We start from the raw sequence: 20,891 nt of genomic DNA on the forward strand, positions 1-20,891 counted from the left end.
GACGTATGATTGCTTAATAATGCAGTGCTCTCCTCATTCTCCTCCACTCCAAGGGATATAGTTGTGGGGTTACAATGAGGGGAAAATCCATGTACTATAATAACTGTAGACATATTTATTTAATCACTGTTCAAATCAGACTTTGTGTCAGCAAGCTTCTCACGGTTAATTGTCAATCATTTAACTACTCCACACCCCGTCTGTCCCACACACTGTAATTGTAGTCTGATTTGCTTTTCAAAGTAATGTCTCACCAGGCTAATTGAAGCTAGCTGCAGTAACACAATCTCCAGAAACTTGCTTAGAAAAGCTTTCCCTCATGCCAAGCAAGTGGCTACTAGATGAGTCTGCTGAGAGTTCTGAGCTTGCATTCTCATATCTGATTAAATCTTGGTCTCTGAAGCACTATAATAAAATGCACATTTAATTTTTGCTTAATGTTCACAAGTTATTCTAAGTGCTTTAAAGAAGCCAAACTGGGGACATACTGTAGGGTCGATAGTACACACAACATACTCAAAATGAAATCATCTTCCTTTGTGTTCCTCTTCTTGCATCCTTTTTTTTGTCAGTAGTCCCACCATATTCCACACACCAAAGTTCATAATCATCATAACACTTTACGTTACCTCTTCTCCTGCCCATTACATCCAATCAGATGCCAATCCTCTCCATGGCTGCTTTTCAATCCCCTTGTAAAATTGTAAATAAGATTTAATGAAAGTATATATTTAGAAAATAATTGGCTGCCGGGGTCCAGCCCCGGTGGATCCAGGGTGATTTGAAGGTGGGGACGGAGTCGGCGTCTTTATAAAAATACATATTTAATCACAGATATAGAGAGATTAGAAACGGATAGTGTAGTAGGAAGATTAGTGGAGAAAAAGAGGCTGAATAACTTGGATTATGTGGAATAGCATCCATGCTCCAGATGGGAATTCAGCCAGAAAAACGGGAGCAAGAAAGAAGCGACATAGGGGAATCAGTCTTTCCGGAAACTGATCCGATTTCTTTATTTTTGGGTTTGCTTATATACCTTTTGTTACACATAGGGATGAACACAGAGTCACACGGGGGTCTGACCTTTATCAAAATCAGGTGCTTCACATAAATGCAAAAAAAAGGTCTTAGGGATATTACATCATCTTCTGGCCATGAGTGAGACCTGCTGACATTTTATGATCTTTTCTTTCTGATAACCAAAAAACATTTTTTCCAAGTGTGTTTTTTCTTAAACCAGGCACCACCCTCCAAATAAAGTTGCATTCCTATAGGGTGAGGCTGTAGTGAGTTACAATCAAGAAAGGAATTTATTTAACCCAAGGTTAACATGATTAGTCTTAAAGGTTAATACTTATTTCTCCTATATGCTTAAAGGTTAATACTTATTTCTTCCTATATGCTAGTTATATTCATTATAAGGGTAGGGAACATGGAGATTTAGCAGCAAACATCAGCCCAACAAATGAAAATCCTTTCACCAATGCTCCCCTTAAGATCTATTTAGTCTTAAGATATGATAAAGTTACATTTTTACATAGCAAGGACACAGTGATTTATAACAAAGTACAGTGATCTATTACAAAAGAGAAAATCCATTAACTCAAAAAGTCTAGTATTGCTAACATCAAAAACTACCATATTTCCTTTCCTATAGTCCAAATATATTGATTAATATATTCCCAGGTGCCTAAGGATATGGAGGCCTGGCGGCAATCATTGACTCAGGAAGAAAAAGCCCTATGCTAATTAAGACTCTCAAAATACTCCAAAACTCTCTGTGCTGTTTATGGTTGAGAGGTAGTAAACAATCATGTGGCAGGAGTATGGATAATCCTGTCACACAAGCTAGTCTGTCAGCAGAGAGGTTTGACCTGAGACATCCTTGTCCCACCCAGAGCAGGGAATTAGCAGCAATTATTGACACAACAAACGAAAAACCCTTCACCAATATAATTCCTAACCAACCCATTATACTAATAATTTCTAATTCCCCAAAAGAATTTGCCTTTAGTAAGTCTAAAACATCTCGTGCCTCTCAGATTGGGAGGCTATAAACAATCACATGTAGCCGGATGAACCTATACAGGCGGGCTAGATAACCTTCAGAGCAGTCCATAAGCTGAAACAGTCTTGTCACGCCCAAGAATTTTTATTGCCTTGGAACTGCACGTTTACTCCTTTCTGAGAGAAACGGTTATAGGGGAGAGCCCCCTGTAAAGTCAGAGGTGTAGGTGAGAGCATAAAACAGACTCTGGTTTTGGGGTTAGATGCTCGGGAACAGGGGGTTTCCTGAGGCTTGATCACGCCTTTGCGTATGCCAAGCCTCCTTCCTCATGACCTTTGCCATGGGCGGAGTTCCTCACGCTGGCCCCCGGCAATTGGCAAATTCTTTAGCATATTTTAAGAATGCAATAAAGGCTGGGTGTTATTATTATTATCATAAGCATTACCCTGAGTATGACCCTGTTTTCTGACCTGTAAAGATAAGACTCTTGAGAGTCCCTTGGACAATAGGGAGATCAAACAAGTCAATCCTAAAGGAAATCAACCATGAATATTCACTGGGGGACTGATGCTGAAGCTGAAGCTCCAATACTTTGGCCACCTAATGGGAAGAGCCAACTCATTCGAAAAGACCCCAGCGCTGGTAAAGATTGAGATCAGGAGAAGGGGGTTACAGAGGATGAGATGGTTGGATGGCATGATCGACTCAATGAACATGAGTTTGAGCAAACTTCAGGAGATAGTGAAGGACAGGGAAGCCTGGCGTGCTGCAGTCCAAGGGGTTGCAAAGAGTTGGACACGACTGAGTGAGTGAACAACAGCAACAAGGACAAGAGCATTTGACTTTCCACTTTCACTTTTAGAGAGTGTAAGAAAGTTTCAGGAAGGTAGAGAAGAGTACCAGCCAATAACTGGCTCTGTATCCTTAGAACTTAATGAATATCCCAGAGTCTATATTTTGAAATCCCAATACAAGGCTGCTGACAATAAGTAGCCTATCTCATAAGGTTGGTGAGCGTGAGATGAAATATAAATTTAAAACTCCTTTGCAAGATATAAAGTAATATACAAACACAAACTGTTATTTCCATCCTCTTTTTTAATTACAAAGTGAAAATAAGCAGGCTGGGAAACACAATGACCGAGATTTTAAAACTCTACTGATTGTGAAGAGAAAGTTCAGAACTGTCTATGATTCTGTATAATATGTAATTTTCATCTCACATGGGCAATGCTTTGCAGAAAGACCTTCTGACAGTGAAGGAGTGGCTCTGTAGAGCCAATGCTTTTATATTCTGGAATGAAATGGTCACTCTTTACGAAAGGAAAACCTAACTTCATTTATTTTTTTTATTTCTAATTTTTCATGAAGCTGGTTAGGATTGCAGTCCTATGCTGAGGACTGAATCAAGATAAAGAGGCATAGTTAAACTTTTTCCTTTAGTATAAAAAGGTTGTTTCAGCCTTTTTATAAAATTATGTTTCCTCATAATTGGATTGAAGTTATAAATTTTGAGGAAGAATACCATAGAGGTGAACACGCCCATCCTGAGGAAGTAAATGGTGTCAATATGTTTTATGTGATACTTAAGTGGTACCTGCTAGATTTTTCCACTATAAAATTTACTGTTTCTCTTTGGACAGAATAAGCATTTGGGTGGGAGATAATTTTTGGCTATGCAAATATTTTGTTTCTCCTTGAAGTTCTGACCAAAATTTTAACATTCATCTTTGGATCTTGCCTGCAAAAATGATTCCTACCCCATTCTGATGGTACTTTTCTATTTCCCTCATTCCTTCTACATTTATTAATTGGAATTCTTATGTAAGGAAAAGTTGTCCCCCTCTCCCCAAAATGAACTTTATTTGCTTTGTCACCAAAAACAATCACTGTTCAACTCTGCATGATTTATGATCCAAATGTCCTGACTTCCTTACAGAGTTATCAAGGGAACTGAATAAGATAGAACACGTACAAGGTAAGCATTCAATGAATGTACATCCCATTCCTTCCACTATCCACTGTCTAATATCCAGATGAGTCCAATGTCTGAGCCCTATAGTTAGCACTCAGTCAACCATAATCGATGAAACTTTTTATCATTAGTTAATTTTGCATACATGTGGCTACACCAAATAGACTGTAATGCCCCCAAGATGAGCAAACAGACTTCCTATGGTTACACGGATTCACAGCACTGGTACACTGTACTATACAGAGGCAGTCAGAAAATGTACTGAGTGAATGAATGGATATTTGATAAATGCTAAGAAAAGAGACATATATGCTAAGAGTCCTAATTAAGGATCAGTTTAAATGTTTTCCTTTGTTCAAACCATTCTCCCCTATCGCCCTTTCATGTCACTTGCTTCTAGATAGATTTAAACTTCAACGTCAATAGATCTCTTTTTCATAGTTCATTCATGTTCCTTTTTAAATCCATCAGGTTTTTTGAATCTTCAAAACAACTCAGAAAATAGCCCTAATTTTAAAACAGGCAAAGGATGGAAACGGACAATTCAAAAAGAGCCAAAAATGCACAATAAACATTTGGAAGAGAAAGTTTAAATTTAAAAGTTGAACCTCTGCAAGTTCAAACTTTGAGGAATGTTCACAACACCAGAGGATCTTGTTAAAATTTAGATCCTGATTCAATGAGGCAAAGAAAGGATCAGGCAGAGTCTGCATTTCTCATAATCTCCAAGCGATGATAATGTTGCTGAGCTTGAGGGCCACACTTTGAGCGCTCACACAAACTGTAACCATAATGATGAGGGCTGAGAACAGCTGTGTGCTGTATGTAACTCATTCTGCTGTAGATCAGTAGAACCTTTTGGAAAGTAGTTTGTCTTTTAAGGTAGATTTTATTGAATAGATAAAATTGTGATTTTAAGAGTAATTAATGAAACATTATGTGTTAAAAATATAACAGGAAAATGCTTACAATATAATGCCAATTGTTTTAGCTTTATTAAAGTATAGTTGACATATAAAATTGCAAGATAATTAAAATGTATGTTGTGGTGATTTGGTAGACATATATATTATGAAAAGACTTCTCCATCTAGTTAATTAACACATCCTTTTTCTTTTCCTTTTTTTTTTTTAAGAAAACTTAAGTTCTACTCTGTTAGCAAATTTCAGTACAGTCTTACCAACTACAGTTATCATCCTATATTTTAGATCCTCAGACTTTATTCATCTTATAATTAAAAGTTTGTACTCTTTTTCTAGCCTCTCCCACTGTACCCCAACAGCCCCCAACCCCTGACAACAACTTCTCTACTCTATAAGTCTGACTTATTTTTAAGATTCCACATGTAAGTGACACCATGCAGTATTTCTTTCTCTGTCTTAGTTATTTTACTTAGCATAAATAATGCTCTCGAATTCCATCTATATTGACACAAATGGCAAAATTTCCTCCTTTCTAGTGATTTAATAGCATTTTACCGCACATTATATACACAATAATGTGTGTATGTGTGTGTGTGTGTATATATATAGCATGTATACACATGTATCTTCTTTATCTTTCTGTTAATGGATAACAATGTTAAATTTAAAATAATGCAAATTATACAAATAGTATAAGTTTAATTATTGATCAAATCAAAAGTTTAATTATTTAGTGCCTATATGTGCCAAGCACCATTCTAATAAGTGCTTGGAATAATTTAGTAAATAATGCCAAAATCCCTGTCTTTGAGTTACTTACATCCTATATATCATGCATTTAAAAACAAAAATAGATACAGTCAAATGTGAGTCGAAGTTAGTTCTGAGCAGTCTTTATTTTCTTCTTTAAACGTTTTGGTTGATCCATGTTTCAAAGTCATATAAAAATAGATATTTTCTTCATAAATATTATCAACATAGTATCAAAATTAGTTAACATTCTGCAAGTAGTCTTTTCTAGAAAGACTTAAGCCGTCTTGGCAATTTCAAATATATCTGTTTCTTTTTGGCTAGAAATATCTTTCTGATGCTGGAAAGATTGAAAGTAAAAGTGAAGTCGCTCAGTCGTGTCCGACTCTTTGCGACCCCGTGGACTATAGCCTACCAGGCTCCTCTGTAGCCCACCAGGCTCCCTTGTCCATGGGATTCTCCAGGCAAGAATGCTGGAGTGGGTTGCCATTTCCTTCTGCAGGGGATCTTCCCGATCCAGGAATCGAACCCAGGTCTCCCGCATTGCGGGCAGACACTTTAACCTGGATGACAGAGGATGAGACGGCTGGATGGCATCAAACTGAATGGACATGCGTTTGAGCAAGCTCCAGCAGATGGTGAAGGACAGGGACGACTGGCATGCTGCTGTCCATGGGGTCACAAAGAGTCGGACACGAGACTGAGCAACTGAACCGATCCTCCTTTCCCTACTGCTGCTGCTGCTGCTGCTGCTAAGTCACTTCAGTCGTGTCCGACTCTGTGCGACCCCATAGACGGCAGCCCACCAGGCTCCCCCGTCCCTGAGATTCTCCAGGCAAGAACAATGGAGTGGTTTGCCATTTCCCTCTCCAATGCATGAAAGTGAAAAGTGAAAGTGAAGTCGCTCAGTTGTGTCCGACTCTTAGTGACCGCATGGACTGCAGCCTGCCAGGCTCCTCAGCCCATGGGATTTTCCAGGCAGGAGTACTGGGGTGCGGTGCCATTGCCTTCATAAATTGCTCTCTAATCCTGTGGTGGATCTTGGACTCCCTCTGCTGGCCAGACAGCATCAACAGAAGACTGTGGTGGTGGTGGTGGTGGTGGTGGTGTAGTCGCTAAATCCTGTTGGACTCTTACAACCCCATGGACTGTAGTCCACCAGGTTCCTCTGTCCATGGATTTCTCCAGGCAAGAATACTGGAGAGGGTTGCCATTCCCTTCTCCAGGGGATCTTCCCAACCGAAGAATCAAACCCAGGTTTCCTGCACTGCAGGCAGATTCTTTACCAACTGAGTTAAGAGGGAAGATACAAGAGAAGACTGAATTGAGAATAAATCTGGAAAATCACAGAACACAACTACCCTCCACAGCCTTCCCTCATTCATTCAATCAAAAGACACTTACTGAACGCCTGCTTGTATTAGATATGATCCTTGGTGCTAGAAATAAAAATAAATAAGATACAATCTCAGTCCTTGAAATTGTCCTATACTTTTCACCAGGAAATTATCAAGCCCCAGAAGATTTTATGAGCCTGGGACTCAAGAGAAACATCTGCTCTGCCTAGACAGGATGACTGGTATGTATTATGCTGGGCTATGAAAATAACGTGCTTCTGTGAAAATCAGGGACACCTTTCTACAATACCCTCTGAAGTGAAGTGCTGTCACTTCAGTCGTGTCCTACTCTGCGACCCCATAGATGGCAGCCCACCAGGCTCCCCCATCCCTGGGATTCTCCAGGCAAGAACACTGGAGTGGGTTGCCATTTCCTTAGTCGCTCAGTGGTGTCCAGCTCTTTGAGAACATATGGACTGTAGTCTACCAGATTCCTCCATCCATGGGATTTTCTAGGCAAGAATACTAGAGTGAGCTGCCATTTCCTTCTCCAGGGGCTCTTCCCAATCCAGGGACTGAACCCAGGTCTCCAGCATTATAGGCAGATTCTTTACCAACTGAGCACCAGGGAAGCTATGGAAGATACTAAAATATTTAAGCTTCAAATTGCCCGAAACTAAGACAGTCGCCATAAAAGAAGAGATCTAGACATTAAAAGATAAAAGTAACCCAAAACCATGAGAAGTTTGGGATAAAAACGTGGTCAGCTGCCCTGAGAAAAAATCAGATATGTGCTTGATTCTTTCCTAACTTTGGACATGATTTAAAGATTTACATTGCTGCAAGGCTGTGAAACTTCACAAAACAAAAATTCCAGAGATGCTCCATTCTTACCCTCTTCATTACATGACCAGTAGCTACCTGTTTGATGTGGAAAGCAGGCATGGTATTACAGGGGAGCCTGGAGGGCTATAGTCCATGGGGTCACAAAGAGTTCGACACTACTGAGCAACTAACACTTTTACTTTCACAATAAATTGATACAACTTGCAAACTCACTGTCTTTATCAAGAATTCTGATCCTTTTGAGCTGCTGCTGCTGCTGCTAAGTTGCTTCAGTTGTGTCCGACTCTGTGCGACCCCATAGACGGCAGCCCATCAGGCTCCCCCGTCCCTGGGATTCTCCAGGCAAGAACACTGGAGTGGGTCCTTTTGAGCTATGATAGTATAAAAATTATAGAAACATGAAAAACACAGAGGCATGAATTTTAGAGTAAGTTAAGACATTAGAACTTTGCAATAACTTCTCAAGACTTTCTGAATAAAATCTGTAGCCTTTGGTTTAAAAGTCTCTACTAATTGGCTCTATCCAACAGAAGACCTCCACACTCTCCTTCAAATCACTATAATGCATTAGTTTCGCAGTAACTTAACTTAGCCTAAGCCTTTTTTATTTTGTAGAATAATGCTCTTTGCAACCCTATGGACTGTACCCGACACACTCTCTGTCCATGGCATTTTCCAGGCAAGAATACTGGAGCAGCTTGCCAGTCCCTTCTCCAGGGGATCTTCCCAACTCAGGGATCGAAAGTGCATCTCCTGCATTGCAGGTGAATTCTTTACCATCTGAATCACCAGGGAAGCCCTTGTATGTTAATACATTCAGAATATGTACCTTCCTCTTCATTACAGAAAGAGTATACTATGCTTTTGCTCAAACTTTTCCAAGAGTTGTTAACCACTGGGAAAAATCAAGTTCCTAAGGGCAAGCACCATTCCTGGCCTTTGAGCTAATGGCCCACACTTGTACCATCTGCATTTGTAGTTGATACTTGCCAGTATTTAAAAGTGAAGATTTGAGATACCAATTAATGTTAATCGAAATACATGAAATGCACAGATACCACCACATTTTATTAATAACTCAATTATTCAAATGGGCATAACAGATTCTTATTATCTATATTATGAAAATTAAAACTTGAAATTTCTTTAAATTGCTAATCTATGCCTCAACATGTGGTTTTAAGACAGAATTTGTGTATTGAACTATTCTATCTTGTCTTTGTCCCACACAATGCAGGGAATTATTTTGACACACACTTGTAAATAAGGAAAGTGAAAGTGTTAGTCACTCAGTCGTGTCCAGCGCTTTGTGACCCCATGGACTGTAGCCTTCCAGGTTCCTCTGTCCATGGGTTTCTCCAGGCAAGAATACTGGAGTGGGTTGTCATACCTTTCTCCAGAGAATCTTCCCAACCCAGGGATGGAACCTGGGTCTCCTGCATTGCAGGCAGATTCTTAACCTTATTCCCCAGAGATCTGCCACAAAACTCTGCTATTATCCCCTGAATTGCTCTTTCTTTTTTCAATAGTTCTCCACTTTCCTGTGGACTGTCAAAGCATATGGTCTCTGCGGTCCCTTAGTAAATTCAAGACGGAATGTATGCCTCCATATGTGGTTTTAAGACAGAATTTGTTTATTGAACTATTTTGTCTCACCTCTGTCCTATGCAACGCAGGGAATTATTTGACACACACTTGTAAATAAGGTACAGCTCATTTGCAAGAAAATCATACTTCCTCATTTTCTCACTTCAACAGTCTGTAATTTGTCTTGACTTGTTTTCCCTACTGTAATTAAGGTTACTTCCCTCTTTCTCTTATCATATATAGACAGGTCCAGTCTGTCATCACTTACCCTAAAACTAGTTTTTATTCTAGTGTCTACTGTACCTCTGCTCTTTCATTTTCCTCTACATCTTGCTCAACATGGCTTTTAATTTTGTTTCTTCTAAATTCATCATCATGTCGAGTAGGTACAAACATCTGACTTCTTCATTTTGGCTTATTCTGTAGTCATACTCAAGCATTATATATTGAAATGCACACTGCTTATTATATTTTTTCCTTCTCCTTTAAATTACAGTAAGGATATTATATGTATGAATACTTAATGTAATTTAGTTTTTAAACTATGTGTTCATGCAAGTTACAGAAAGAATTTAATTTCAGGAAATGAAACATTTATTTAAGAAGAGGGCTTCAGGTCTGAGGAGGATAAAAAATGGACACTATTTGCCACCTCCACCCTCAGACACCTTGTTCCTCCTCTCTGCCCTGTGGCTCTATCTGTTTTACAAGGCTCATTCAGGGAGTTTTGCAATTAGATTTTTTTTTTTATGTGTTTGTTTGGCTGCACAGGGTTAGTTGCAGCACTCGAGATCTTTGATCTTCATTGCAGCATGCAGAATATTTGGTTGAGTCATGTGGGACCCAGTTCCCTGATCAGGAATCGAACCCAGGCCCCTTGCACTGGGAGCTCGGATTCTTAGCCACTGGACCAACAGGGAAGTCCCATAATTAGATTTTTGAAACTACTCCTGCCTCTGAAAGCCTCTTCTGTGTCAGATGGCTCTTATTTATTTACTATAAGTAGTTGAAATTTAATCTCCTACTGCCTTGAACTACCATTGCTAATCTTAAATGTGTGTGCATTATTGCCTCACCAAATGGAATGCAAGCTTCTAGAAAACAAAATCATTTACCAGACTATATCCTCTAACACTAAACTTTGCACAAAGTTAGAATTCAGTAAATTCTGGCTGAGTCAATAAACCAACTTCTAAACGTTATTTGATAGCATAGTTCTCAGCACATCTTACTTGTCAGACCAAACTTTAATTAGTTCTTTATATATCTGACTCTCTCGCAATTGTTGGAGAGGAAGGGGACTATGATTATTCACCCTTGTAACCTCAGCATCAGAATCCACTGACTAGTTCATAGAAGTTGCCCTGTGAGTGTTTATGAACGACCAGATGGATGCATTTAATTAAATCCATGAGGAGGATTCTGATGTAACTATGGATTAACTAGAAGCAATTCAATAGGAATGAGTGTAATTAAAGTCACTGCAACAGAGAAAATCCTGGAATGGAGGTCCCAAATTTCTATCTTCACATTGACATTACCATTTTGTTGTGACTTCAGGTGTTGTGTTCAGTTCTTTTTCCTGCAGAAGTTTTCTCACAAGGTAATTATTAAAAGAGATCTGAAAGAAAATACAGGTTAAAAAAAAGATGAGCCCATCTCAATGTTAGAAAGCCTTTATACCCCTTGAAAAGTAGGAGGAATTACATTTTATAGACTTCTTGTAAGACTAAATTTCATAGACTTGGAAATAATTCTAAATGTCTAACCAAGTTTATTTTAGTTCATTTTACCACATATCCATTACCATAAAATCAGCATGCCCTATACTTTAAATGTATGGAATGTATCATTCTGTTTTAATAATAAAAGAATTCACATTGGTTGTAGAAATTTTGAAAAGACAGATATTTTCAAAATTTAAATCATCCATTTTCCTAACAAAAATGATCAGTGTTTCTGTGTATTTCCTTTCAGTCTTTTTCCTATGTATCTATGTGTCTACGGTTCTACAGAATTAGGATCATATAATGTAATCATGTGTTTTTTCCAATGTTAAATTACAGAAACGGTAAAAAAAAAAAAAAAAAAAACCAGAAACCTATACCGGGGTCCTTTCAGTGTCAGGACTCTTTACCCTCTTAAAAATTCTTGAAGACCCTAAAGGGGTTTGTAGGTTAAAATTAGAAATTTTTTCAACATTTAATTTATTAACTATTTTGAAATAACAATAACAAACCAAAAGTACATGTTAACAGAAATTAAAATATTATATGAAAAATCACTATATTTCTCAAAACAAAAATTTTAGTAAGAAATAAGGACATTGTTTTTACATATTTGTAAGTATCTTTTAAAGCCTGACTTCACAAAAGGTGGAGTCTTTGATCAATTTTTGTATTCACTCTGTTATATTATACATACAACAGGTAGCCTCTGGAAAACTCTACCATGTACTTATGAGAGAAGAGAATGAGAGTGAACAGAGCAAATATAACATGTTAGTACTATTATAAAAAATAGTTTTTAATTCAGGATCCCTAAAATGATCCTGGGACCCCGGGGTATCCCCAGACCACACTTCAAGAATATGTAGTCCTGTGGATAAGTCCTGTGGAAGTGGATAAGAAAATGTGAACGGGCCTCTCCCTCCAGCACATATTCTACTCCGGGAACTCCACATTGGCCATACTATTCCTGGAAGACCCTAGAATGCCAGTCTTGGCTTGGTCACATCACAGTCTCGGGGGATAATAATTTGCACATGCACCACTGTATTTCTGGTCCCCTTACCACCACCATGATGGCTCAGGGAATGATCATAGTCTCAGGTGGGCTAGAGCTTGTGACCGGAAATACCAAAGAAAGTAATATATTATTTTGTACAATAGAAATTTAAAATAAAATATTCTCTTGAAAAATATTATTAATAGCAATTCTTCAGCTAAAAATAAAAAATTAAGTACCATCCTTAGAAAAAGGCAAATGACAAACACCAACAGTATCTAGCCAACCATCACCCACTGAACAAGCTCTTTCCAGTGAATTTTCCAAATTCTGAGTCATTTGTAAGGCCATCTCTGATGTGGGAGAGATGCAGAAGGTAGTGACTAAACAACTCCATTCATCCCAGGTCCAGTGATAAATCCACTCTTTCATTAGCTATGAGCCAGACTAACTTAGTCTTTTGCCATCTAACATCTATGCTAACAAAGAATTATATGATTATGATTTTGTTTTTGACATAGATATTCTATGGGGTAATAGTAGAATCCTTATGAATAATCTGACCAGACAGAGCTCTGTTGCTTGTTATAATTAATTTTTAAAAGTCTGGTTTTAACTTTAATATTGCCATTGAGTCAAGAAACTTATACTAAATAGGTCAAGAAAGGTATCTGACAGTCATAAACCCTTCTGGGAGTTTCAAAGTGCCTGCCAAACCCACATCTCCTTCTAGAAATTTCCTTAATCATGCTTTACAACTTTTACTCTACTTTCCTGGATTCAACTTAGTAGGTAAAGGACGGATACTTTTTCTGGCCAACAGTCTTTCAGATGCCCTGACTCAAAGTTCCGCCCAGTTCAGATCTCCTATATGAAATGATGACTAGTTATATCAGTCAGGAAATTTAAACTGGAGACATAGGAAGAAGCGATCAGGGAATCTAGTTAGCTGGATCGTACAAAGCAGCACAGAGAACAGTTGTGTCTCTGTGAGAAGTCACAGCTAACAGAAGAGAAAGCTGCAGAGCCTGCTGCGTTGTGAAGCTGCTGGCAGACACCAGAGGAATTACAAGATGTTGGGTGACATCCAATCTGCAAGAGGCCTGAAAGTGCATCTGTTCCTATTTTGTTTCTGCGTATTAAGAAGCATAATTTGTTCTTACAACTTAGAGCTAGCCACATTACATTGTAAGCTTAACAAGAGAGTGGAAAGTGAATTTAGCCAAAGTCACCCTGCATGTGGTGAAAAGTACTTAAGGTTTAGAGCAGGCATCAATAGCCAAAATGCTTTCCCAAGCAAGACAGGTAACATACATGAGTGAAACCAGACAGATGTAAGAAAAGTAAGGAGGGATGCTTGCCCTGTTAAAGGAAAAAAATGCACTTTAACAACTGGTCATGGTTACCATTCAGAAAGACAGTTTGCTAGAACTTAAGTTTTAAATGGCATAATGTATATTAAGTGTTTACTATATGCACAGAATATGACAAGAGCTCATTAATATTCATTATTATTATTGTGTCATTTACAATAATTGTTAGCAGTTATTTATAAGATACATATATATGACATATAATTATAGAATATATATATCTATAGGCTGTATATTGTCACCCTGCTTATTTAACTTATATGCAAAGTATACCGCATGAAATGCCAGGCCGGATGAATCACAAGTGGGAATAAAGACTGCTGGAAGAAATATTAACAAGCTTAGATATGCATGATACCACTCTAATGGCAGAAAGCAAAGAAGAACTAAAAAGCCTCTTGAAAGGGTGAAAGAGGAGAGTGAAAAAGCTGGCTTGAAACTCAACATTCAGAAAACCAAGATTGTGGCATCCGGTCCCATCACTTCATGGCAAATAGATGGGGAAAAAATGGAAATAGTGACAGATTCTATTTTGGGGGGCTTCAACATCACTGTGGATGGTGAGAGCAGCCATGTTAAAAGACGCTTACTCCTTGGAAAGAAAGCTATGACAAACCTAGACAGCATTTTAAAAAGCAGAGATATCAGTTTGCTGACAAAGGTCCATATGGTCAAAGCTATGGTGGTTACAGTAGTCATGTATGGATGTGAGAATTGAACTATAAGGAAGACTAAGGGCCAAAGAATTGTTGCTTTTGAGCTGTGGTGTTGGAGAAGACTCTTGAGAGTTGCTTGAACAGCAAGGAGACCAAACCAGTCAATCCTAAAGGAAATCAATCCTGAATATTCATTGGAAGGACTGATCCTGAAGCTGAAATTCCAATACTTTGACCACCTGATGGGAAGAGTTGACTCATTGTAAAAGACCTTGATGCTAGGAAAGATTGAGAGCAGAAGGAAAAAGTGGTTGCAGAGGATGAGATGATTGGATAGCATCACAACTTATTGGACATGAGTTTGAGCAAACTCCAGGAGACAGTGAAGGACAGGAAAGCCTGATGTGATGCAGTCCATGGGGGTGCAGAGTCAGACACAACTTAGCAACTGAACAACAATCTATAGGGATCATCTGAAGAAATGAAACTGCTTGGCAAATTTACATTTTCTAATTATTTAATATATAGTTGTCTTTAAATTTTTTATCATATTCTTTAAATGCTTCTCCAAGTTTAATTGGTCTCTTAAATGAATCATGAAAACCCTAAAATTTTGCTGACTCTACTGGTTTACTTTCTGTTGATTCATTTCTTTGGTTTTTGGAGGAAATACAGTCTACCATTTCTTGTTTTTTCTAGCCTATATTTTCCCTGGTAATTACCTCCATAGACACCTTTCAGACATTACCTATCAGGCAGAAATGTGGATTGAAAATAATGTGATTTTTTTCCCAATAGCTTTAGGCCTTCAATCAGAGACTGCCAGTTCTGTCTAGCTCTTCCAAAATAAATCAGTAAATTTTTCTTGCCTTTGGGTACAAGTGATGAAATTTAGCCTAGAAATGAGCTAGGCTCATAGTATCTCAAAAGGAGATACTATCTAAAAAAGCAGCAAGGTGACACAACATAGACACTTTGCAGAGCATTTACACCATAACTTACAACTCTAGGCTTTAGGGAGGAATTTCTTTGTCTTGGAATTTTTTTAATGTGCAATATTCCATAACTAAAATTAAAGTAATTGAGTCAAATGTGCCTGGGCTTCCTTCTGTTTTAACAACTAATATGAATTAATATTATGAAATAATATTATGAATTAATAGACAACATAGTCAAAGCACTTAGAAGTCTCAAAGTAAATAATGCTGATTAATATAATCCATCCAGCTTTAGTTTCCTACTGAAGGACAGTGTGATGTAAACAGCATGTATGTAAATAGCTCATATAATTCAGTTCAGTTCAGTTTAGTTCAGTCACTCAGTCGTGTCTGACTCTTTGCGACCCCATGAATCACAGCACGCCAGGCCTCCCTGTCCATCACCAACTCCCAGAGTTCGCTCAAACTCATGTCCATCGAGTCGGTGATGCCATCCAGCCATCTCATCCTCTGTCGTCCCCTTCTCCTCCTGCCCTCAATCCCTCCCAGCATCAGAGTCTTTTCCAATGAGTCAGCTCTTCGCATGAGGTGGCCAAAGTTTTGGAGTTTCAGCCTCAGTATCAGTCCTTCCAATGAACACCCAGGACTGGTCTCCTTTAGGATGGACTGGTTGGATCTCCTTGCAGTCCAAGGGACTCTCAAGAGTCTTCTCCAACACCACAGTTCAGAAGCATCAATTCTTCGGTGCTCAGCTTTCTTCACAGTCCCACTCTCACATCCATACATGACCACTGGATAGCTCATACAACTGAATATCAAAATAATAAATAACTCAATCAAAAAAGAGCCAGAAGACCTGGAATAAGAAGACACACAAATGGCTAACAGGCACATATAAATATGCTCAACATCTCTAATTATCAGAGAAATGCAAATCAAAACAACAATAAGATATCACCTAACACCTGTCAGAATGGCCATCATCAAAAAGCCTATAAATAACAAATGTTGGAGAGGCTCTGAAAAAAGGGTAACCCTTATACACTTTTGGTAAAGATATAAATTAGTGCAACCACTACGTAAAACAGTATGGAAGTTCTTCAAAAAACTAAAAATAGAGCTATTATATGATCCAACAATTCCACTGCTGGATATATTTCTGGAAAAAAATCAAAAACACTAATTTGAAAAGATACATGCACCCCAATGTTCATAGACGTATTATTTACAACAAATAGATAAATAAGATATAGTGTGTGTGTGTGTGTGTGTGTGTGTGTGTGTGTGTGTGTGTGTGTGTGTGTAGTGGAATGAGTTTCTCAGGTGGTGCTAGTGATAAAGAACCCACCTGCCAATGCAGCAGATGTAAGAGACATGGGTTCAGTCCCTGGGTGGGGAAGACCCCCTGGAGGAAAGCATAGAAACCCACTCCAGTATTCTTACCTAGAGAATTCCCTGGACAGAGGAGCTTGGCGCGCTGCAGTCCACGGAGTCGCAAAATGTCAGACACGACTGAAGTGACTTAGCACGCATGCATATAGTAGAATATTTCTCAGCCATAAGAAAATAAAATTCTGCCATTTACAGCAATGTGGACCTAGAGAATGTTGTGATTATTGAAATTAGTCAGAGAAAGACAAATACTGTAGGATATCACTTTTACGTAGAATCTAAAAAACAATACAAGTGAATGTATATACAAAACAGAAACAGACTCACAGACATAGAAACCAAACTAGTGGTTACCAAAGGGGGAAGGGAAAGGCGGGGCAAATTAAGAGACACAAACTACTACGTATAAAATAGATAAACAAGAATATAGTGTACCGAACAAAGTATAATCACTAGCTTGTAAAAACTTTTAATGGAGCATAATCTATAAAAATACTGAATAACAATACTGAACACCTAAAACTAATATAATATCATAAGTCAAACATACAAACTAAAAAAAAAAAAACAGAAAAAACAGCATATACAGATTCTAGAATCATACTGATATGTATTCAAATTCTAATATGCTTATCAGATATATATCTTTGACAAGTTCCTTAACCTCTCAAAGCCTGTGTCATCACCTCTAAAGATGGGGACAATAAGCTTACTTCATAAAGCTGATATGAGGATTCCACGAAATGACATAGAAAAGAGTCTGTCATTATTTAGAAAGTATTTAATAAATCTTACTTTCTTATCTCTATGCTATCTTAATCCAGCACAAAGTGAGGATCAATCCAGTTTCACCTATATCAGAAAATATGAGAGATGACTTGAATGTCCTTAGACAAGATACAGGAGGTGAAGGATCTTGCCCTACACCTTGAGTAAGGACAGATCTGTGTTGCCCCTTCACCACAGATATATCTGCCTGGAATGGCAACAGCAAGAGATACAGTATTCATTTATTTATTCAATACGTCATTTATTCAACAAATATTGAACCCTGTTAGCTTGGGCTACACAGACTTCTACAATTTGCCTGTATGGTGTTAAGCAAGTTGCAAAAGCTCCTTCATGCTTATTTTCTTATCTTAACAGTTACTGTTTAGTCACTAAGTCGCATCCAACTCTTTTACAGTCCTGTAGACTGCAGCCCACCAGGTGCCTCTGTCCATGGGATTTTCCAGGCAAGAATACTGGAGTGGGTTGCCATTTTCCTTCTCCAGAGGATCTTCCTGACCCAGGGATCAAACTCGCATCTCCTGCATTGTAGGTGGATTCTTTACTAGCTGAGCCCCCTCGGAAGCCCATCTTAAAAGTGTGGATCATAATAAAGCCTGCCTCCTGGGGTTCTTATGAGAAATAAATGCAATAATAAGGGGCAAGAACCATGAATGGAATAAAAGTAGACCCTAAGAGATATCATTCCCTTTCCCTCCATTCTGTGCTAGATTTTATTATATTCTGAAAAGCACAGCACAACCAGTCAAGAGTTAAACACATCTTGCTGGTTTAAAGAGCAAATAGATAGGCTTCATGATGTGTACTTCCTCTGTTATTTTTGCTTAGTTCTGTACCTCTCTGCACTTCTGAGTTTCAACCAGAAGTGCTGAGACAGCAGAAAGAAAGTGATAGGATCTCCCTCTTGTCTGAATGAGAAATCCTGGCTGCTTTCTTACATTTGCAGTCCAGTTGGTTTAGACTCCTGCATTTTCACATAAAACCAAATATTACCTTGCTCTATCTAAAATTCAGTAAAATCCTCCAAACCCATCATCCCTGGGACTTTCATGGTCAGGAAATTATTTATTTTTTTTAATGATGTGTCATTAAATGTGACACCATGAAATGCCATGTCTCAGAGTCACAGTACAATCCATGTCTGTCTAGAAATAGTTGAAATTTACTTCTCAATGATAAAATTATATTTGAAAGAAGTAATCATGAGAAACATAAGTCTTCATATATATTATGTAACAGATAGTGCCCTTTCTGTGAGGGTTATCAGAGAATGATCTATCCCACATATGTGAATTTCAGATAAATGAAGTTTACAGGGACCCACTTCATATTCCACTCACCCCAGCTTACTTAAAATGAGTTCTAGAAAGCAGAGAAGAAAATGCAGAAGGGGCCAAAGTCTGCATTATGAATTCAGAGCAGTTTAGATAGCCTGACTAGAGAAGATTCGGAAAAATAAGCCACATCCTGGCCCAAGGCAGAAAGTGCTGCCAGATCCCCTCCCCTCTTCCCCATCCTGCCTGGGGCAGACATTGCAGGACTATGGGGTACAGTCTCTGGCAGGAGGGGTAGAGCTATGGATGTCAAGCTGCTGAGGTGCGGACAGAGAAGCTTTGAAATTAGAAGTATCCTGAGAAACCTATATGCAGGTCAGGAAGCAACAGTTAGAAGTGGACATGGATCAACAGACTGGTTCCAAATAGGAAAAGGAGTACGTTAAGGCTGTATATTGTCACCCTGCTTATTTAACTTCTATGCAGAGTACATCATGAGAAACCCTGGGCTGGAAGAAGCACAAGCTGGAATCAAGATTGCCAGAAGAAATATCAATAACCTCAGATATGCAGATGACACCATCCTTATGGCAGAAAGTGAAGAGGAACTAAAAAGCCGAAAGAGGAGAGTGAAAAAGTTGGCTTAAAGCTCAACATTCAGAAAACGAAGATCATGGCATCTGGTCCCCTCACTTCATGGCAAATAGATGCAGAAACAGTGGAAACAGTGTCAGACTTTATTTTGGGGGACTGCAAAATCACTGCAGATGGAGATTGCAGCTATGAAATTAAAAGACGCTTACTCCTTGGAAGTAAAGTTATGACCAACCTAGATAGCATATTGAAAAGCAATTACTTTGCCGACTAAGGTCCGTCTAGTCAAGGCTATGGTTTTCCAGTAGTCATGTATGGATGTGAGAGTGGGACTGTGAAGAAAGCTGAGTGCCGAAGAATTGATGCTTTTGAACTATGGTGTTGGAGAAGACTCTTGAGAGTCCCTTGGACTTCAAGAAGATCCAACCAGTCCATTCTAAAGGAGATCAGTCCTGGGTGTTTGGAAGGAATGATGCTGAAGCTGAAACTCCAATACTTTGGCCACCTCATGCGAACAGTTGACTCATTGGAAAAGACTCTGATGCTGGGAGGGATTGGGGGCAGGAGGAGAAGGGGACGACAGAGGATGAGATGGCTGGATGGCATCACGGACTCAATGGACGTGAGTCTGAGTGAACTCCGGGAGTTGGTGATGGACAGGGAGGCCTAGCGTGCTGCAATTCATGGGGTCGCAAAGAGTCAGACACCACTGAGCGACTGAACTGAACTGAGTTGAGATTTTGTGTGGCTTTTCAGTCTATTTAATTGATCTAAAACTGAAAGATTCAAAAGAATTTGTTTTTAGGAGTCTTCAGGGTTACAAGGGGCTTCCCTGGTGGCTCAGAAGGTAAAGAATCTGGCTGCGGTGCAAGAGTCTGGGGTTTGATTCCTGGGTTGGGAATTCCCTGGAGAAGGGAATGGCAACCCACTCCAGTATTCTTGCCTGGAGAAACCCATGGACAGAGGAGCCTGGCGGGCTATAGTCCACGGGGTAGCAAAGAGTCAGACACGACTGAGGAACAAACACACATACATGCACAGGCTTACCAAGAGCTTTGGGGGCATCAATAGGCAATTGGAGGGGCCTCTCCAGTGGCTCAGTGGTAAAGAACCTGCCTGCAATGCAGGAGATGCAGGTTTGATTCCTGGATTAGGAAGAGCCCCTGGAGAATGGCTGCCCACTCCAGTATTCTTGCCTGAAGAATCCCATGAACAGAGGACCCCGGTGGGCTACAGTTCATGGAGTTGCAAGGAGTCCAACACAACTGAACCGACTGAGCCCACACACATGCAGGCATAGGCAGTTGGAATGTGTCAAGAAGACTCTCAGAAAAACAATTCTTAATGCAAAAAAAGAGTCTCTACACTGGATCTCCAAGGAAGAATAGGAGATTCTAACTCTGGACAACCAGAGCTATCTGAATTTATAGAGATTTGCTTGTGCTTACCCTAGACACTGATGAGGGTAAGGAATTCCAACACATTTCAATAGTTTAGATGCAAAACATTTGTAATTTTACCTCTCTGCTTCCTAGACTAAAAGATAAAAACATAATCTAACCTGATTTTAATGACACAATGACCATTTAAAACTCCATTTCCTATATGACTCAGGGAATTCAAACTGGAGCTCTGTAAGAACCTAGAGGGGTGGGAAAAGGTGGGAGGTGGGAGAGAGGTTTAATAGAGAGGGGACCTATATACACCTGTAGCTAATTCATG

At 39.0% G+C, this 20,891-nt stretch overlaps 1 long non-coding RNA gene across 1 annotated transcript in view; it reads right to left on the reverse strand.

Annotated features, from left to right (window-relative positions):
* Nucleotides 1–982: 982 nt before the first annotated feature.
* LOC105612199 (uncharacterized) overlaps nucleotides 983–20,891 on the reverse strand; it is a 132,050-nt gene continuing 112,141 nt past the window's right edge. The window contains exons 3-4 of the long non-coding RNA XR_009601055.1: nucleotides 10,968–11,047; nucleotides 983–6,945 (exon numbers count right to left, since the gene is read on the reverse strand). This is a non-coding gene — a long non-coding RNA (uncharacterized LOC105612199). The remainder of the gene's footprint in view (nucleotides 6,946–10,967; nucleotides 11,048–20,891) is intronic.

Source organism: Ovis aries, chromosome 6 (assembly GCF_016772045.2).
Source record: "Ovis aries strain OAR_USU_Benz2616 breed Rambouillet chromosome 6, ARS-UI_Ramb_v3.0, whole genome shotgun sequence".
NCBI classification, from domain to species: Eukaryota; Metazoa; Chordata; class Mammalia; order Artiodactyla; family Bovidae; genus Ovis; species Ovis aries.